At 38.7% G+C, this 20,154-nt stretch overlaps 2 long non-coding RNA genes across 3 annotated transcripts in view; both read right to left on the bottom strand.

The window, feature by feature from the left end:
• Positions 1-2,164: 2,164 nt before the first annotated feature.
• LOC103470893 (uncharacterized) lies at positions 2,165-7,758 on the bottom strand. The gene is made up of 2 exons (XR_534547.1): positions 7,290-7,758; positions 2,165-3,136 (listed from the first exon to the last, which is right to left on the bottom strand). It is a non-coding gene; the product is annotated as an uncharacterized LOC103470893 (long non-coding RNA).
• A 5,058-nt stretch (positions 7,759-12,816) lies between these two features.
• LOC103470894 (uncharacterized) overlaps positions 12,817-20,154 on the bottom strand; it is a 21,684-nt gene continuing 14,346 nt past the window's right edge. Inside the window, exons 3-4 of one of the 2 annotated variants that reach the window (XR_001776975.1) lie at positions 13,112-13,270; positions 12,817-13,026 (exon numbers count right to left, since the gene is read on the bottom strand). This is a non-coding gene — a long non-coding RNA (uncharacterized LOC103470894). Of the gene's footprint in view, positions 13,027-13,054; positions 13,271-20,154 lie in introns of those variants that run through there. The other variant, XR_534548.2, reaches the window with a different exon arrangement.

Consider the following 20,154-nt stretch of genomic DNA (forward strand, 5'->3'; position numbering starts at 1 on the left):
CTGTCATGGTGGCAGACTTGCAGCAGGAGGGAGGATGAGAACAGTCACCTCCTTCTGCTTGGTTACTTCTTGCTTATTGTTCCTTGGTCAATGTTCATAATTGAGCGTTGTTTACCGTTAATGCAATGCCTTAATTGCTATGTTTAATGGTGCAGACAGTTGTGGTTTCTGACATGTGCAGTATGGGCAACCGCCCAGGGTGTTATTTTTTTTAGGGATGGCAGGACACCTCTGCGGATTGTGGCACAGTGATGAAAGCAAAACAGAATGAAGAAGAGTCTGAATTGATACTGGTTAAATTTATTTCAGCCCTAAGTATTTAATATCTATGTATTTTTATGGGAATGTGGATTTTTCAGACCAATTTGAGAAACAATTTTGATAGGTACACTAAATTTTATTGTGTCATGTAGCGCGGGGTGCTGGTCTTGGTCTTGATTTGGTCTCGGGTTCGGCGGTCTAGACTACAACTCTGCTATGTGGCTCCTTGGTTCCATGTCCTCCCCTGTCCACCCTTTCAGTTGGAGTTCATGCTGTTAGGACAGGAGACAAGATGTTTCCATCCCTGAAATTGTGATGCATAGAATCACATATCTAAGTCTACACTATGTCACAGAGAGTAAACATAATAAAAACATGCTTTATCTGTGGCATTGTTCATTAAAATGGCACATTTCTGATGGATGAAAATTAAATATAATCGGTATACTTAATGATACCCATTAGGTATTATTCAGCAAGTACTTTTACTTTTAATACTTAAGTATTTTTAAAAGCCAGTACTTATTTACTTTTACTTAAGTAAAATGTTAATGTAGTACTTTTACTTTTACTTGAGTACATTTTTGTCTGCGTATTTGTACTTTTACTTAAGTACATTTTTTGAGTACTTTCTCCACCACTGCTGAGAACTAAACACGTCACCACAGTGTCGACGTTCTCATCATTTCAACCTGTCAAAGCTCTTCAACAATCTTCATTTAATTAAAAATGACTTCTGTAACACTTCTTTGTATCTTCCAGTTATGCTGCCCTGTGTACAATTGGGGAGTTCAGTTCTGATCACTGTGCTGCCCCCTCGTGGCCATCCTAGAGAAGTGCTTGCTAGATAAGTGGGACAAAATGTCAAAATGAAGCCCTTATGAAATAAATATACCTGTGGTTTCATTACACCTTTGTTTTCCCTTGAGTTTTATCTAAAATTATCTTCTTGTCTATACTTAAACATTTGTTTTATTGCCATGCTAAACAAACTATGTCATCAGTAGTTTGGAATAAATATAGATTTCACTTTTTTAAAATTATTTTTAATCTTTGTTTTAACAGACTTATAGATTAGAGTCTGCACTTTGTAGAAGTGATTTGTGTAGTGGCGTCTTTACTAACAGCTTTAAACCTCACACTTCTTCAAATCTCTTTAGATTTCATTTCTCTGTGTTTGTCTTTTCTTTGTTTAGTTATTCTCCAGTTTTATTATTTTTCCAATTACTTTATCTCAAACATTGTGTGGCTCTTGCTTTAYATGAAATGTGCCTCATCAATAAAGACTGATTGATTGTTTACTTACAATTACGTAATAATTYCATATTCAACAATTTAGGTGTTCAGGAAATTATGAGATAGGTTTTTTTAAAAAATATTTTACAAATAGTCGTAATCGTTTACAGATGGAGCGGGGTTTTTTTGTTTTTTTTCCTTCCTTGTGTTGTTATGCCTTGTGCGCAACGTCTCACAACGAACAAACTTGCTCTTTTCATTTTCAGCAAACAATAATTTGTTACACCAGGCAGGAGCGAGTGGGGAGGGATTGTGCTGAATGTAAACAGTCACAGTCAGAGACGTCTGTAATTTCAATAAAAGAAGCAGAATAGCTGCAAACCCGAACCTAGAAGTGATTCAAGCAGTACTCACTCGGACGCTAAAAAAAGAAGTTTAAAATGGGCAAATTGCATTAACTGAATTTAAATGGGCAAAAGGAATAAGCATTCTCAGAGGAGCATTAAAACTGACATGGGTTATTTCTGATCAATCTACAAGGGTTTTTGAAAGACATGATGAAAATGCTTTTTTACTCATATTTYTATGTATATTTTTCGTGTTGTCTAGCTATACCATGGCTCTATGGGATGCATATTCTGCGAAGTGAAGATCTTGTAAGACTAACTTGCGTGAGTAAATACATTTATTGAGCAATCCAAGTACATTTACAGATTAGACAAACAAGCAAAGAAATGAGATATAAACGATCTACAACAATCAGCCCAAGCATGTCGCTGCAGACCGAGCTCTGTTGGATGCACTCTTAATGAATTGCCTCCCCTCCTTTGGCTGTGTCAGCTTGTGTTTCAGGGCCTTTGAAACAAGACATCAAACAAAGAGGTTGGCCTGGCAACATGCTGAAGTGACAAGGTCGGCATTTAAAGATGCTGGTTTAGTAAAGCCAGCCAAGACATCGGCGGAGGAGAGAATAAATCTTCCATTAGGATCAAAGTCAGAAAACGCTCTCAACTCGCGCACACACTTTTAACCAAGTGGCAAACACACAAACACACGACGGGTCCTTCCGTTTTTTTATTTTATTTTATAGCTTATGAAGAAAAGAACTACGGACCAGTGAGGCGGTGGGTCACCATCTTGTTATGATGAACACAAAAGATGACATTTGGGTGGATGGTGGCATGTGCCTCAAAAACGACTAACATAGCTTCTCATATGCCGTCTGTAGGCAAAACCGATACCTGATAACAAGCTGAAGAGCAATATGGAAGCAGAGGAGGTTGGGAGTGAGGGATGGGAAACAGGGCCTYGTCTTTGTGCAACCTTCTGCAGCGTTGGCAACAAAACCGCTAGCTTTGCTGCGTTGTCTCGGCTAATCGTCGAGCGGGTGCATGGAGATACCCTCGGAGGAATCCCTCGCTTATTCACCTGAAAGGCTTTGTCGCTCTCCTTTTGAAACAGAGAGATTAATAAATGTCCCTCTGAAAGCATTAGGATTAAGGAGAAGAAAAAAAAAACAAACACCCAAACTCCTGACACAACGCTGGATGRCTGCGTACATCTGGGCGGGTGGGCAGGCGCGCTCCGCAGCATCATCGTCGTCGGCACAAAATGCGGAACGTTATCTCCACACAGCCACCTGTTTATGTGAAGGGAGTCAACAAACATCATATGAATTCGAGTAAGGCTCACCCTCAGAGTACACACACTCCATCATCGTGGGACTGTAGCAGTGTTCCCTGTAATCTAAATCCCTTATTTGAAAGCTTTGCGCTTGTGTGTGTGTGTTAGACGCGAGAGGACAGTGCTTAGGAGAGAGATTAAAACTGACAGTGTTCAGTCGTCTCTCGGGGAAAGGAGCAGCGGGAGGTTAAGACAGTAGGTGTCAGCGAAGGATTTTGGCATTAATTAAAGAAMATAAAGCYCGACCAACCTGTGATGGATAAACACTCATTTTTAAAAAGTGCGTCTTCCAAAGAACATATTGGCTTTGGATTTGCGGTAAAATGTTCCATTTCGATAGCTAACCTTTGTTACCTTCAACCTTTTATTTACCCTTTTCCTACACTTTCGGTGCTTTACAAAAGCATTTAATATGTTATAACCACAAATTTCAGTATATTTTAATGAGTTTATGTGATAAAACAAAAGAAATACGTTATTAAAAAAAATATCGAAAAACTTTAATGTAATCAACCAGCTTTAATCTGACAATCCAGTGTAACAAACCAACTTAAGACGTCACCTACTGAGTACATAGAGTGAATCTTATCATTATCCAGCTGTTCTTTATGGAAGATTGGCAAACAAAAAGCCACCGATGAAATATAAAACCTGTTAGTTTGTTGGGGAAACAAGAAGGTTCACTGGCTAGTTGTGCCTAAACGTAGTCGTTGTGACCTGCAGGTATTATGTGTGAAAGAAARCTAACATTTCGCATCATCCAGAATTTATTGTCTCCGTCATGCCATGATTCTCTTAAACACGGATATGGAAGACGTTCCAAGTGAATGTGAACCATGCAGCCAGAGCGAAATGGTTTAATTAATGCCACCTAGATCCAAATCTAATCGAGAATCTGTGGCAATACTTGAAAATGGCTGAAATAAACGCACCCTGACAATCTAGTAGCTGACATTGCGATGAAAAGTGATTCTGCAATTCAGTACAGAAATTTCTTTCAGAGGAGTCGACTAAATATGCGCACCACAGGTTTCAGATTTTCTTTTCTTTTTGTTAAATACGAGTTGACATCGTTCGCCCTTTTCATTTCGACAACTTTGTCTTGCTCCGCCGCATAAAATCCCAACAAAATACAGAATTTCGTGGCGAAATTACAAAGCGTGCAAAATGTTTTACGGTGGGAACGCTTCTGCAAAATCACCAGTATGTGTGATGTTCGCTTCACGTCCCACTCTCATTTTAGGTGAGGAAATGAGACTTTTCACGCAGGAAACATGCTGAGAATTAAAGCTGTTAATCTTAAGGATTAATACAATTGAGTTCGCTGGATTTTGGTAATGCCTCGTTTCCTAAGCCTTGCCCATTAGGCACCTACAGCTGTCACACTTGGATGGCTTCACAGGAAATTGCCTGGTTTTACAAAGTTGACGGTGTGCCAGGGCGTTCAAACTGAAACACAAAAAAGCACTTACACACACACACGCACACACACACCCACACACATATGCACTCACGCATACACACACACACACAACACAAAAAGTGCTTTCTTCCTCCCTCTTCTTCCTTTCCTTTCCTTTGGCTTTAGGAGCCCAATTACGAGCTTCGGCATGTGTTTGTCCGTGTGCATGAATGCGTCGGTGCGTGTCTGCAGGCAGGTGCTTCAGCAGACCCTGGCTGTCAGATTTCATGCACCTCAGGCGGTGCCATAAACACACACATGCTCCGTCTTGGGGGATGATTGGCCCCCCCGGTTCCGTCAGGAGGCTTTTGTCAGACGCAGCAATCTTTACGAGCCAATTGTGTGGTGAGTCGCTGGCCAACAGCTACCTTCCCTYCTCACCTGATCACCTTGAACCAGGTGGTAACAAAGGATGAAGCAGCGACGTGAACCAGATCCGGATATTCTCGCTGTAGGCTCGGCGAGCTTGTCGGTTTGACTGTTATTGCTTTTTTTTTTTCCTCCCATGTTACAGAATAGGAAGCAACAAATTATTTATTTTTTTTTTCTAAACTTTGTTGTAGATCAGTTATTTGAGCTTGCTTATCTTGCTTCTTCATTTTAAACCGAGTTTGCTGGTTGGAAACTGACTGGTCAACAGTTAACCCGTTCATCTAGGGGACGGCGTCGACAGAATCTGCATTAATTCAATGGATCATAGAAAATATAGCTGTACTTTAGACAGTGATTTGTGATATTSATGCCACTTTTTACATTTTGTCACAGTGCAACCTCAAACKTAAGTGTAATAAAATGGGATTTTATGACAGACAGAAATGCTAAACAATAAATTGAACTGCTTAATTTAAATCAGTATACATAGTCTGATAAATACCAACATTTTTTTCTGCTTTAATTTAAGGCATTTGATGGAGATTGGATAAGAAATAAGGGCGCTACAAACATTTTTGTGACTGATTCCTGCTCATCCCGCATCAGAACAATATGGTTTTGTGGACATGAATCGAGGGACAGTAATGGCGCCTGAAAGTGCACGACATTAACTATAGCAAATAATAGGTGCTTGTCCTATCTGGACCTGTAAGATATATCGATGGTGCTAACCACGCTTGTAGGGATTCTCCTTGGGYGTTCCAACCMTGAAGCACCAATGGAATCGGCGCCTKCGCTCCACAACAAGGCTAAACCGTAAAAGGTCATCCATATTGGCTGAAAAACCCAAAGTACTATCAATGTAGGTTCCAAGATATCTAACTTTGCTAAATATTGTGACAGACWGCAACAAGCTGTTATTAAATTTACGACGTCGCACATGTGTGGGKTTTTTTTTTCTGTCACTTCAAGGCAAGTAGATACGTCTTCCTTGTTTCATTGCTCTGGCTTTTGTTTTTTTTTTCTGCCACAATATTTATTTTTCCTTGCTCTGCAGAAAAAAAGGATGTTAAAAAATAGGCTTTGCTGGCTCACAGCTTTTGCAGTGATTTATCTCTACAGGTTGTAGAAATCTTTTTGTTTTGCTGTCCAAACACATTTTTTTAATGCTCACATTTCATAGTACCGTCAGCTGAAACTATGCATAAGTATTCATTCTTGAACTTTTTCTTTTTCTTCTTCTTCTTTTCCTCAAACTTCAACATTTTGTTTGTAGAGATTTTATACAATAGATCACCAAAAACTAGAGCATAATTGTTCATTGGAAGAAGAATGATTCATTGTTTCAAATGACCAGGGAGGAAGTCTGTGGCCTCGGAGCCTTAGGTGAGCGCTGGGCTGCTGGAGGAGTTGACAGAAGCAAACTTTAGGATGCAGCAGGATGAAAGAAGCTTGCATTATTTAGAATAGAAAAGAATAGAAATATCTGGTAACACTTTACTTGAAGGGGACTAACACGACACTGTCATAAACATGACATAACGTCTGTCATGAACATAAAGAAGTCCTTATGAATGTTTATGACAGTTGTCATGAAGTGTCATTCGGTAAATGATGACACTTTTAATGCAAAGTTTCTCTAAAATTTACATTAAAAGTGCCAACTTTGCATGATTTTGTAAATTATGATAATTTAATGACACTTCATGACAACTGTCATAAACATTCATAAAGACTTCTTTATGTTTATGACAGGTGTAATGTCAGTCTTATGCACACCCCTTCAAATAAAGTGTTAACAAATATCCTTTATTGTCCCCCAGTTGGGAAATTCCAGTGCAACAGCATGTAGATTCACAAAAAGATATAAAACAACAAACAGAATTAAGAATAGTGGCACACAAAGGCCAAAATGACAACATAAACTACCGCGCAGTTCTTAATAATATGAGTTATGTTGCGCATGTGGAAAATCGCGTTTAAATAACACGTCTTTGACAGATTCTTCCACCTGATTATTTGCAGCTTCTCTAGAGTTATCATAGCTATCTAGACTCTTCTCTGATTAACGCCCCTCTTGGTGTTGCAAAAGGTTTGATGGTTTTCCCTTTTAAGAAACATAACCTGACCTGTGCCTCAGCTGGAAGAAAAGTAAGAAAAAGTAAAACGACAAAGAGACTTTGTTTAGTCCTGCACCAAAGAAGCCGGACTCCTCTGTGCATCTGTTGGAGTTCAGCTCACACAGATGGAATATTTTATCCGTCCATGCACTTACCAAGATAAATAGCCGAGTAGGTATGACATGACATCCTGAAATGCTCCTTCTCCTCCTGAATGGCATATGCTTTCACACTTGCCCTTTGCTCATTCCACCACACTCCAATCAATACACCGCGATGGAAAGAGGGGAAAAAAAAGAAAAGGCCAGCGCAAGGCGTTATCTCTCCCTTCTGTTTCCGACACAATTTTCTGCCACCATGAACGAATTACAGCTCCTTTCATTACATCCGTAGCGATACGCCCGCTGACCCCGCTCTCATTTGTCCAGCGCCCCGACTCCCCTCTCACCTAAAAGCCACAGGCGCCCTCACGGAGGCAACAAAGTAATTAGTATGCTGATGCCTGAGTCGTGTTACCGTAACTAGGAGAACAGCTATATTCCCATCTTCCTTCGCGCTGAAGATGCCTCTGTGTGTGTGTGTGTGTGTTAGCTAGAATGTGGGTTATAATGAGCCTGAAGTAACACAGCGGTACATACTGTTCTTGTCATAGTGAAAGGCAACGTTGATGACAGATGCTCTCAATATGTGCTGTAGCACTGACTCATTCCCGTCTGTCTATCTGCCTCTCTCCGTCTTTCTCCGTCTTTCTGTGTGTCTCTCTTATTTGTGCGTGGGGTTGTGTAGTTACATAAGAATCCTCACAGATTCCTGGGATGTGTGCGCCGTTCGTTTGTGCAAACAAAGAAGCGAGGGAGTGTTACCATGACGATGGCATTAGAATCCAACCTTGCATCAAGCCATGTGTGCATGCATATCTGCGTCTTCTTGAAGTGTTTGCATGCGTGTACGGGTATGTGTGTGTAGATGTGCGTGCATGTGTGTGTGTGTGAGTTTTTTGCATTTGCTTCCATTAAACACAAACTGGGGCTGGGGATGTGGGAGTTGGGGGAGACGTGCCTCTCGCTGCCGTGCGTAAAAAGAAGAGGATTCTGTGAGGAAACGGTGCGCAGAAAGAGGGGAATCTACTGGAAAGAAAGGCACAAGATGGAAAAGGACTGGATGCAGGGTGAAAATGAGGATGCAGGGAAGTTAATTAGAAGGGAGGGGGATGCTGATTGTGGGCCCAGATGTTGCAAAAATGGTCCTTTGATAAATTCTCCTCCTCTCTGCAACTCATCTCACCCCCATCTTTTCATGCCTGTGCATGTCATTTTGCCAAAGCTTGAGAAGCCTGTGCACCTTTGCCAAAGCTATGAGTAAGCTGTGTGTGGGCTTGTGTAGTGTAGAACCCATGTGTGTGTGCGTGTAGGTCCTTGTGGCCTGCCTGAATGTGAGCGCATATACTTGACATGACCTACTCTGGTTGGATTAGTGGTGTTTTCTCAAGAAAATGCTAGAGGGTACGAATCTGAGCCTCACGATAACACGGGTCACCACTCCCTCCTCATAGGTTTCCCATCTGCTCTCGTCTCAAAGACCTCTCTGGCTCTCTCCCAAGAACTCAAATCTCAGCACCACAATATGATATGATGTTTATTTATTAAGCTCTCTTTCATGTCATCATAATTGCGCTGATCTTTGTACACATAAGGCAAATGCTAAATATACATTGCCATGAAAAACTGCTGGCCCCCTTCTCCGATTTGTTCTGCTTTTAGAGTTTTTTTTTTTGTCAGACAAATTCTAATAAAGATAACCAGGTAACCAGAAAATATAAAACTCAGTCTTCAAATGTGGTTTGAGTTATTAATGACAAAGTTATTCAAATCACACTGGCTCTATGTGAAACCGGTTTCACCCAAAATGGCTGTTGGCTCAAAAAAAACCCTATACTAATGTTCCAACAACAGTTAGATTTGTACTATGTTCAGCTGCGTAAGTAGTTTGCTGCCCAGTATGTTATCAACTTTACTGAACACCATGGGAAATGTATGTAAATGTATGCATCATAGCCATCAGATTCTTGTTGATGCTAGAGGGAAAGTGTGGGGCGTCTTTAAAATCACCAGGGTGAATATGTCAGAGGTGCAGCTGCGTAGCATCCAATCGCGCCGATGGTCCTCATCTTTTGATGCGCCCCATCATTTAAACGTCCACTCAATTACACCCAGAGTTACTGATTAATCAGCGACCTAAGTAGATCAAGTGGAGTCATGACTTGAAGAGTTTTGTCACACTCTTGCAAGCGAAGCGCTTCCCTTTGTTTGGAGTTTTGAGTGACTCCTATGGAGTTTTGTTTCGATCTCATCAACCCACCGCTGTTTGCTTCGGCTGTCTATGAGTGCGTGTTTATTTTCTGCCTCAGTTCCTGTTGGATCAGGCGTGCTGTTGCTATAGTGAAACATGGGTGCCATTTCAGAAAAATGCACTTTTATGAGAAACATTATGGAAATGAGGCTTAATGGACCCTTGACTACAGCCATAGGGGCTGTAGTCAAGGGTCACTGATCCTCTTCGTCCGCTTTGTATTACGATCAACTCTCGTCTTTCCTCGCCCAAGTCTTTGTTCAGTTTATTGGGGTTGTCCCAATTTCACCCTCTTCCTTTTTTAATTTTCCTCCCTCGCCTCCAAACCTTCCCCTAAACACGTCATCGTTTAGGCTTTCCGGCCCTCCTCATCATCCTTTTCCCCTTTTTCAACACCGATCCCATCAATCTCCTCTTCAGACACGCTGGCCAATCAAAAGATGCGTCGCCCCCATCATAACGTAGAAATGAGATCATTTCTACGTTAGAAATGATCTCATTTCATGCCATAGTTAACTATGGCATTTAAAATTAAAATGCCATAGTTTTAAAGCGTATTTAAAACTATGGCATTTATTGAGTGGGGGAATGTGAAGGAGGAAGAAACAAATAATGAAAAATGAAGAAGTTAAAGGATTTAGAAGCACACCCTGCATGTCTGCGGTGGAAAAGTCCTGATCGATGGCTCATCATGCTTCGTTCTGCGTGTCATGCATAATTGCTTTTAGATTCGTTCCTATGGAAACTGTGATGCTCTTTCGGCCTGGCAAAAAGGGATGTTTCATCACCTTTGCCTCCTCAGGTTCTGGCTCACCATTATGGAGTTTGGATGTAGTGAGAGGCCCACAGGGGACCCAGTTGCTTGGGCTTCACAGGACAAACCACACAGCTCAGGAGAAATGGGGACTGCAGGAGCTTCATTTTAAGAAAATGTTGAAAGTAAAGCTCTCACAGAAAAAGAGAACGAACAGGCATTGGGTTGTATGTGTGGATTAAAGTATCGTGAAGGGCAAATTCACCTTGTCTGATGAAAAAAAAAAAAACTTTTCTTTATCCAGCTGCTTGGCTAACACCATGATAAAAAGTATATTTATGTCTATAGCAAACTTTTATTATAGATGTCATACAGCTGCAAAACAACATTAATGCTATAATAAAACAGTGTGTTTCGCTGCAGTCACACACTATTACTTTGTAGCTGTAATTGGTGGCTTCATATACCATTGCCTGTATGAAGACACCTCCTTCTATCTATAGATATCTATATATATATCTAGATATATAAAATTATCTTCTCACCCTCTGCGGTGGTCTCTCTCTCTCTCTCTCATCCTCTGAGCTCAGTCCTCTACCAGAGGCCTGGGAGCTTGAGGTTCTGCACAGTATCTTGGTTGTGCCTAGAACACTCTAAAAGGCAATACCTATTCTTACTTAAATTAGGTTTGTATGCTTTACTCAAGTCTCACTAAATTGTTTATTCAACTCCAGTAATGTGAGTAATGTACATGTTTGGCCTGAGAAAAGTACAAGACTACGTTACTTTGAGTAAACTGGATTTGACTATTTTTGTTACTGGAGTGAATGCTTCAGCTCAGCAGTGTGCAGGAAAGTGCGGCAAGCCTCCAGAATGTTTGTGGACTTAAACATTGGAAAAAACAGAGCTTCTTTAAAGGCGAGTTATTCGTCTTTAGTATATTTTCGTGTGTCATTTATGCCTTTACTACTCGCATATATGGTTACAGGTGGAATTTTTTTTTAAAGAGATGACGCATAAAAGTCTTTGCAGGTTAATATGCTAATGTTAGCATGGGCTCATGGGTCCAACATTAGCTAAAACTGCCATGCCTTTTACTTGACATAGAGGACAGTTACAAGTACCTGGGAATACCACAAGCAAATGGCAACCTGAATGAGGTCACATGGAAAGGAGCCACAGCCAAATACCTCCAACGAATAAGGTAAGTCCAGAGAAGCCAGCTTAATGGCAAGAACAAGATCTTGCCATTGAGCAGCTACTCCTTACCAGTAATCAGATACCCTGCAGGAATAATTAGCTGGCCAAAGGAAGAGATAAACACCACGGATGTTTAAACTTGGAAGCTACTAACCATGTCTGGATGGTTCCACCCCAAATCCAGCACCCTGAGACTGTTCACGAGCCACAAGGAAGGAGGCAGAGGAATGTGAGAGCCACTGTCCAGGACAAAACATCCAAGGTCTATAAATACATCAAGGACAAGGCCTCGACAGACAATGTGCTCAGCGAATGTCTCAGACAAAGGGGAACAGAGGTGCTGGAGGTACCATCATGGGGGGACAAGCCCTTACATGGGATGTACCACCAACAAATAACTGAAGTGGCTGATATCAAGAAATCCTACCAATGACTGGAAAAAGCTGGACTCGAGGACAGCACAGAGGCACTCATACTGGCTGCACAGGAACAGGCCCTAAACACCAGAGCAATAGAGGCTCAGATCTACCACACCAGASAAGACCCAAGGTGTAGGTTGTGCAAGGAGGCCCCTKAGACAGTCCAGCACATAACAGCAGGGTGCAAGATGCTGGCAGGGAAAGCGTACATGGAACGGCATAACCAAGTGGCGGGCATAGTGTACAGAAACATCTGTGCAAAATATGGACTGGAAGCCCCGAGATCAAAGTGGTGAACACCCCCAAAGGTGGTAGAGAATGACCGAGCTAAGATCCTGTGGGACTTCCAGATCCCGACAGACAAAAGGGCAATGGCAAACCAACCAGACATTGTGGTGGTAGATAAACAACAGAGGAAAGCAGTTGTGGTGGATGTAGCAATACCAAATGATTGCAACATCAGGAAAAAGGAGCATGAGAAACTGGAGAAATACCAGGGCCTCAGAGAGGAACTGGAAAAGGCCTACCAACTTTATTCACGAAGCACTTTATACACCAATAAATTGATTAAAAACAGAAGAAAACTGACCAGTAGTTAAGAACACGAGAGAACCTGCTTTAGCTTTAGCTAAGGACAGCGTTATCTCAAATAAAACAGGCATATGGTCTGAAAATAATGAGTCACCAATCACTAAATTAAAAACTGGTAGACCATAAGATAAAACCAGATCAAGACTGTGACCATGCTCATGGGTAGCACCAGTCACAGACTGCACAAAATTAAAAGAATCGATGGCATTAAGAAATGACAGAGCCATAGGTGAAGTGAGACAACAGACATAAATATTAAAATCACAGACAATGAGAATTCGGTCCTACCTTGGCATGATATCAGCCAAGAAATCAGAAAAGTCATTTCTAAAGTTTTTATTGTACTTTGGTGGCCAATAGACCGCCGCACACAGCGCAGTGTGAGAGCTGCCGAGTTCAAATAGGYTGATCTCAAAGCTACTAAACCAGGCCAGAGGCAACTGTTTACAAGTAAAACTGCTTATAACAGTCACTATTCCTCCACCGGACCCCGACATCCTTGGAGCAATAAAATAGCCGCAGTTCCACGGTACAAGTTCATTAAAAATGCTGGAGTCACCAAACCACTTGTCCATGATTCTGTCATAAATAAAACATCCAATCAATGAGAGGAAAAGAAATCCCTAATGACGAAAGTTTTATTTGTCAGCGACCTGGCATTTACCAAACCGATCCTGGCAGAAATCGGCGGGTCTACATCATCAGCTGGCGTCCGGTACTCCCAGCAAAGAGGCTGCAGGTTCCTTGGATTCACCCTGCGTCTACAGGGCCGAGGAGCTCAGGGACCACACGATCCCAGGAACGGCAACAGACATCTCAGATCCTAGGAACAGCATCAGACATCTCAGTTCGGAAATGTGCAGTTCTAGACACAGCCAAGTTACTGCACAGAACCCTCAAGCTCCCAGGCTTCTGGTAGAGGACCCGAGCTTAGAGGATGAATAAGTCCACCTGTGGAAGGGTGAGAAGGGAATTTATATATATACACACACTTTGTCTGAGTATCTCCAAGTAGGTTTGATTTTAACTAGTGTTTCACCTCGCAGTAAACTACATTATTTTTTCTTACGTGCAAAACTATCAAACATTTCCCAAATACAATGTGACCCCAACACTGAAACTGTGAGTTTCTGTAACAATATATGTTGAGTAACTGAGGGAAATAACATAAACATACAATATTTAGGGCTCTCTCACAAGCAACATGATGTGCAGAAGTGCTCACGTCCCATAACTATTTCTAGCATTTGCAATGCTGCAGCCACAAATTCCAAGATATTTTACAACAAAGACGATGACTACAGATCAACACGAAGTGCTGCATAACTGTAAAGTGTAAGGAATATAATTCGCAAACTTTCTACCTTTCTGATAACATTTTAAAACTTAGAAATCTGACTCCCAAGTTCTCTGTTCCCGTCAGATTACTTGGGATCAGGAAATTTAACAAGGCAAGTGATATCAGATCTGGACCTGTCCGAACAATATCAGATGATACATAGGGTGCTCACAGAAAGTAACATTTTAAGGCTGCTTTTACAGCGGGTGTTTTTGCTTTTTAACAAAATTAATTTAACTCAAAAGAGTTAAAGCCAATTCTTAGGATTTTAAGTTAATAGTGTTTTTTTTTTTCTCATTTCTGCCTTTTGTTGAGGAAAAATGACTATTTTTAGTGTTTAACACAGTTTAAACCTTTTAGAACGAATTTCTCAAGTTTGAACAAGTTTGTGTTAGTGATTTGAAACCCGAAGAACTATTGCCGGGTTAAGTATTTAAAGTACAAAGGAGAATAGAGGATCTGCAAGAGAATTTCGGCTCAGACCCCTGGGGTCTTATCATTAAAGACAGGAGRTCATAAATTAACATATGCAGGAAGGTGGAGGACAGTATCACTTGAATTACTCTGAGAAAGGGAACTTTGGTCGGTTCACGTAACCAGGATSAGAAGTCTTCCAAAACTAACATCTGACATGGTGCAAAAAACTGAATATAACATAAAATGTTTTAAAACACTAACATTTAATTTGTAAGACATTTTTGTTAGTTATTAATAACATGTTTTGACTGAAAATTCTATTATCCTGTTTTAGAATTAATTTAGTTAATGATGAATGTATTTGAAATTGTATTATTTCTGACTATATTAGAATCACATGAAAATGTTTTGTTTAGTATTAGAAAATACTTAGGTTTATGGTGAATGAATGTCTTAATTCTTATTTGTTTCTAATTCCTAATTAGAAACAGGAATTGTACTTCATTATTTTCTGTTGATATTATCTATTGCTTTGGTTTGATATCAGGACTAAACTTTGGAGATGCTGAGTGCAGAAGAACAAATTGGGTTTCTGGAGAACTTTTCATTGAATTAAAAGTACAGTATTAAAGGTTTGTTCCTGGCAGAGCAGAAGAGAAACCAGAATTTCACAGCTACCTGTGAGGTTCCTGCATCTGTTTCTCTTGGCCCAGATGGCTGTAGAGCTGGATAGCGTTAAGAAAATACATTTAAAATAAGTTAGTTTTAGAATTTATCATGACTTGATTGAAATACCATAATTATAGTTTTAAAATTTATAACATAGTCTGACCTATTGATCTATATTTTACTGTAGTTAAAGCAGATGGTTTGTCAAGATCTCCGATCTGCTCTTTGTCTGTTGGGAAACAATCAGTAGGAAGTTCTCGCTTTTCACACTGATCTGTGAAAGCCATAAACCACCATGAATTCGGAGAGTCTGCTTCCACCTTATTTAACAAAAGGTGTTTGATCTTGTGAACAAATTGCGGGACTTTTTCTAAATTTAAAAGGGCCAGAGATGCCTTCCAATTGGTCAAGTAGAGATACGCCTTAATTTAATATATTAAAGAGGAAAACACACCTACAGGTATAAAAGTTTGTGCACAAGGGAAACAATTTAGAAAAAAGCTGATTTATTTTACTTCTGCACCAGCTCTTTCTCCAAGGACGTCCTTGATATTTCTTTGTCTTCTTGTCTCAGGTAACAATGTTTGTATCTGTGTTTCTTCAGTTTCCTGTACTATCTTATATTTTCTTCTGATTGGATTAAATTCTGTAATKCTGTGACGTCAACACGCATTGTTGTGTTTTTGTCCCCACACGTGTCCACGCGAGAGAACCCGGGATCAAAAGGAAGAATCAGAGCCAGAGTTTTGCTAAATTTAATTGTAATATAAAAATTCTTCCTTAACACTTTGCAATGATTCTGCTTAAACATCTCTTTCTTTAAATATTTCTGTCTTTGTTCTGTAGCCTATACTCATTATCACAAAACTTTAGGCAATATCAAGAACAGTTATAACAACAAAATGTCTGAAGAAATTTAAACGGGGCCTGCCAAAGTCGGCTCGTCATTGGAACCCAGCATTCAGATGCTAAAAATTAGCCTCAATGCTAAAGTAAGCTACAATGTACTCAATAGTACTATTTATCTTACACTACTTAACAAGAATTGTCCAGTTGGTGAATTTTGCAGAAAAGTAATTTATTTATTTTTTGTCATTAGTGGTAAATATATTCAACAGAAAAGTAAAAATCTTGATTTATACTTCGTGGCAGTTCGTTAAGAGAAAAACCCATCTTATCTCTTAACACCAAATTAATAAGTAATATTGTTTATAAAACATAAGCTCTTTGAAAAATACTGCTTCTCTGCTTAGACACAAGAAATTTACAGTTGGTAAATTTTGCAAAAGTGAAAATCAGATGTTTACTTTGTGGAACACAAAACACGATTATCTCTTAGCAACAGATTAACACATTAGCAACAAAAATTATTTTTGTTCAAAAAACAATATTTCTTCTGCTCTTTTGAAACACTGCTTATTTTATACTTGTTAAGAATTGTGTAGTTGGTGAATTTTGCAGAAAAGTTGATTTTTTTGTCATTAGTGGTAAATATATTAAACACACATTCAACACAAAAGTAAAAATCTCGATTTATACTTTGTGGCAGTTTGTTACCATAGAAAACCCGCTTATCTGTTAAAACCAAATTAATAACAAGTTATATAGTTTAGAAAACATAAGCTCTTTCGAAATAATGCTTACCTGACTAAATACAAGACATTTACCGTTGGTACATTTCGCAAAAGTAAAAATCTGATGTTCACTACGTGGCACTTGGTTACCAGTAAACACACTCATCTCTTAGCAACAGATAAGCAACAAAAATTGTTATTGTTCAAAAATATAAAATTCGTTCTGCTCTTTTGAAATATTACTTACACTATTTAACAAGAGTTGTGCAGCTGATGAATTTTGCAGAAAAGTGTTTTTTTGATTGTCATTAGTGGTAAATATATTGTAAAACACACATTCAACACAAAAGTAAAAATCTCATTTATACTTCGTGGCACTTCGTTACCAATAGAAAACGCTCCTCTCTTAATACCAAATTAATTATTCTGTGTTTTTATAGATGTAGAGTAATAGGTGCCTTACATGCATTGCATGGAAACATTGAAAAACAGTGTAAACATTGGTGTTTATGCTATGACAAAGATGGACTTTGTTTATTACAGGTTACTTCTGAAAGTGCTTGATTTCAACTTGATTTTATTTTGGGGTATCTGAGTATTAAAGACTGTACTCAAATGCACCCCAGATTTTTCAACTAAAAATAGGTAAAAATTATTTTGATTCCCCAATAAAATATCATGCTGCAGTGATTTGATCTACCAATTAAACTATAATACATGACCAATAGGTGAAACATGACAAACTATGGCTCAGTTCAAAGCGTGTAAATAACAGTATTTTGTTGACTACTCCATTGCAGTGATGGAGAAAGACTTCATAACTGCAGATTACATCAATAGGCAGGACAAATTCAGGGTATTAGGGATAATACCTACTCACTTACACTTGGTGGATAACTGAACACTGCTCCCTGACATTGTGGATCAACTTAAGAGAAGCAGCAGCATACCATGTATGTATTTACATTACTATGTGTTTGAGATTCAATTAGATTCAGAAGACTGCTTATGACATCTAATAGCAGGTAATAAAAATGTAATGAACTCAATCAAGAGGTGCAGCTTTTAATCATGACTTCACATTGACATTCAAATATCAGATTTTAGCATAATACCAATTTACAATGCAGATAACATCTATCTATGCTTTTGTGTCTCAGTTAAATATTTTTGTAAAACTTTGTAAAACACACATACACAAGTTTTTTTCTTCTTCCATTTCTCAGGGGAAAAATGGAGATCCAAAGCAACTGACCTTTTTAATTAAAAAATAGTTACCCCGAAAACCTAATAAGTCATTTTGCTAACACTGGTAATACATGGTCAGTTATTTTTTTTAATTGTTATAGAGACATTTTGGCAGGCTCTTTTTTTATAGTATTGTTTTAATATAGTCACAATGGAGAGTTTTTAAGATGTTAAGGTCATCCTCTCAATAAGAATTAAATACATTTATTTATTTATTTATTTATTGTCATTCAGATGGAGACTTGCCAGTTTATGCTTTGTGCTAAATGTAAATAAACACACCATAACTGAACTCCTCTGTGGCTTTCCCTCAACTTTAAAAATCATTTCATGCCAACAGGAAATGATTTTGTCCTCTGACCCCTTTGCCTCATTTTCACATTTTTTTGACTCATTCTCAGTAAAGTCTAATTATGAAGAAACAATAAACGAGATATATACTTAAGAAAGAAGGAGATATTACAAATTTAACATTTTGGTTCAATCTGCTTCTTTTAATTTTGTAAAATTATTATTCCACTGCATCAACACCACATGCAATCATGTTATGATGTCAAAGGGCTTATGTGGATATAAACAGTGTAAAGATATTACACAAGTGACAATATCATCGTAGATCAAGCTTTGTAACAAGAATACAAATAGGATTAGAAAATGCTCATTTAGAAATGCAAAGTTCATATTTGGAATTGTCTGTTGATATACCGAACAAAAGTACAAAATTTTACCAAGTATTTTTGCTCTAGTTTCTTGGCCAAATTTCTCAGTACACTAGATTTAAGACAAAACTAACTTACAATAAACTTTTTAGCAATATATAAGAGATTGTTTTAAGTCAATAACTTCTTAACATTGATGACAAAGCACTTATTCATTGGCAGATACTTTCACTTCTAATAAGTTATTTTCCCCATGTTATAAGTGAGCATAAAGTTGTTTGCTTTTTCTTAAAGTGTTATGAACAGTCTCCATAATTTTACTGTTTTTCTGGGACATGTTTTCTTACACTCATACCGTACTACTAAAATATTCTGGAGATGTTCTGAATAGAAGTTATGTGAGCATACACATGTCCTCAGCATTTGCTATGAGCTTGTAGCAACAGATCCTCTGGTGCACCAGAGGATCACAATGCGCTGAATGAAGCGCCGGTAGCTTCTTCATTCAGAGGTCTGCTAAAGTGGAAGTAGTTTTCTGCTTTGGTCTTTTTCATTTTCATATATCAACAAAAGTCATGCCACCTTCCACAATTTGTGTACAATCCTTTCCATTTTTTTTCTCCTTCAAGTTGACGAAGGAGAGAAACACCCCAGTTCAATCTTGAATTTGTAAGCTGTGTTTGTGGGAAAACACAGATTCCAAATTATTACACAAATCATCTGCACTTTCTCATTAACATCTTTAATGTAAGATAGTAAATGTAGCTTTGTCACTTTTAGACTTTTAATTTATTTCCCCTTGCAGCTAATAAATGGTTTGCATCTCACATATTCTTGTGACAGGATGCTGTGGTTTTATGTTATGTGTTATTTCTTCAGCAAAAAATGTGCTTTTGGGGCATTCGACACTGCTGTGTGGCATAGAAATAAACAAACGTCTGTAATGTTCCCAAGCTCCAGTTCATGCATTTTTTCCGTCTGTATGTGAAAAGTTGCTTACTAAAACTGAAATGTCCTGTTCATATCTGGATCTGCAGGATTCAGATTCTCTTGTTTGTATTCTGGGTGATTCAGCCTTAGGCTTCTTTATTCCCACACTCTCCAAATCTCATTTTTCAACTTTTCAGCTTAAAATATAGGTCATTTTTCAGCAAGGAGTTTGGCAAAAACCCTGTTTGCTAGAAAACATATTGCTATTCTAGTTTGTATCACTTCTTAGATCTTTCGGAAACATATTCACATACCAGAAACAATAGGTTACTCACTTAAGCATTTCAATGTTCAGATAAGAGGACAAATAGGTGTAATTTCAGGGCTGTATTTAGTCCACATTTAGTCTGGCCCTTGGTGCCCTATGCAATTCTCATATCCCTTCATTATTCAGTTAGGAATTTCTTTCATTGAGCTTGATTTTTGTGATTTAATTTTAATTGGAGCAATCAGCAAACAGAAAGAATCAGGCTAGTCTGCACTCAATTTGAATCAATTAAGTTAATGCAAATCAAGATTCAGAACAAAAACACATAGTCCAATAAAACAAGATTACAAAGTCGTACAGTGAGTTCATAATTTGCTCAGCACCTCCAACTGCAATACCCAATCTAAAATACCCATCTAAAAAGAGATTGATTTTCCTTACAGTTGCTACCAATGAGGGTTATATGTAGAGCTGATGATACTGAGGTTAAAAGCATAAACAGCATTTGTTCGCACCTGGCAAGAAAATCAGATTAAATAAGTGCCAGTTTTGTCAACTCAGAATTTAATGTTTCCCAAATGTAAAATAGAAAAAAAGCATAAT

The sequence above is a fragment of the Poecilia reticulata genome, linkage group LG10, assembly GCF_000633615.1.
Source record: "Poecilia reticulata strain Guanapo linkage group LG10, Guppy_female_1.0+MT, whole genome shotgun sequence".
Classification (NCBI taxonomy): domain Eukaryota; kingdom Metazoa; phylum Chordata; class Actinopteri; order Cyprinodontiformes; family Poeciliidae; genus Poecilia; species Poecilia reticulata.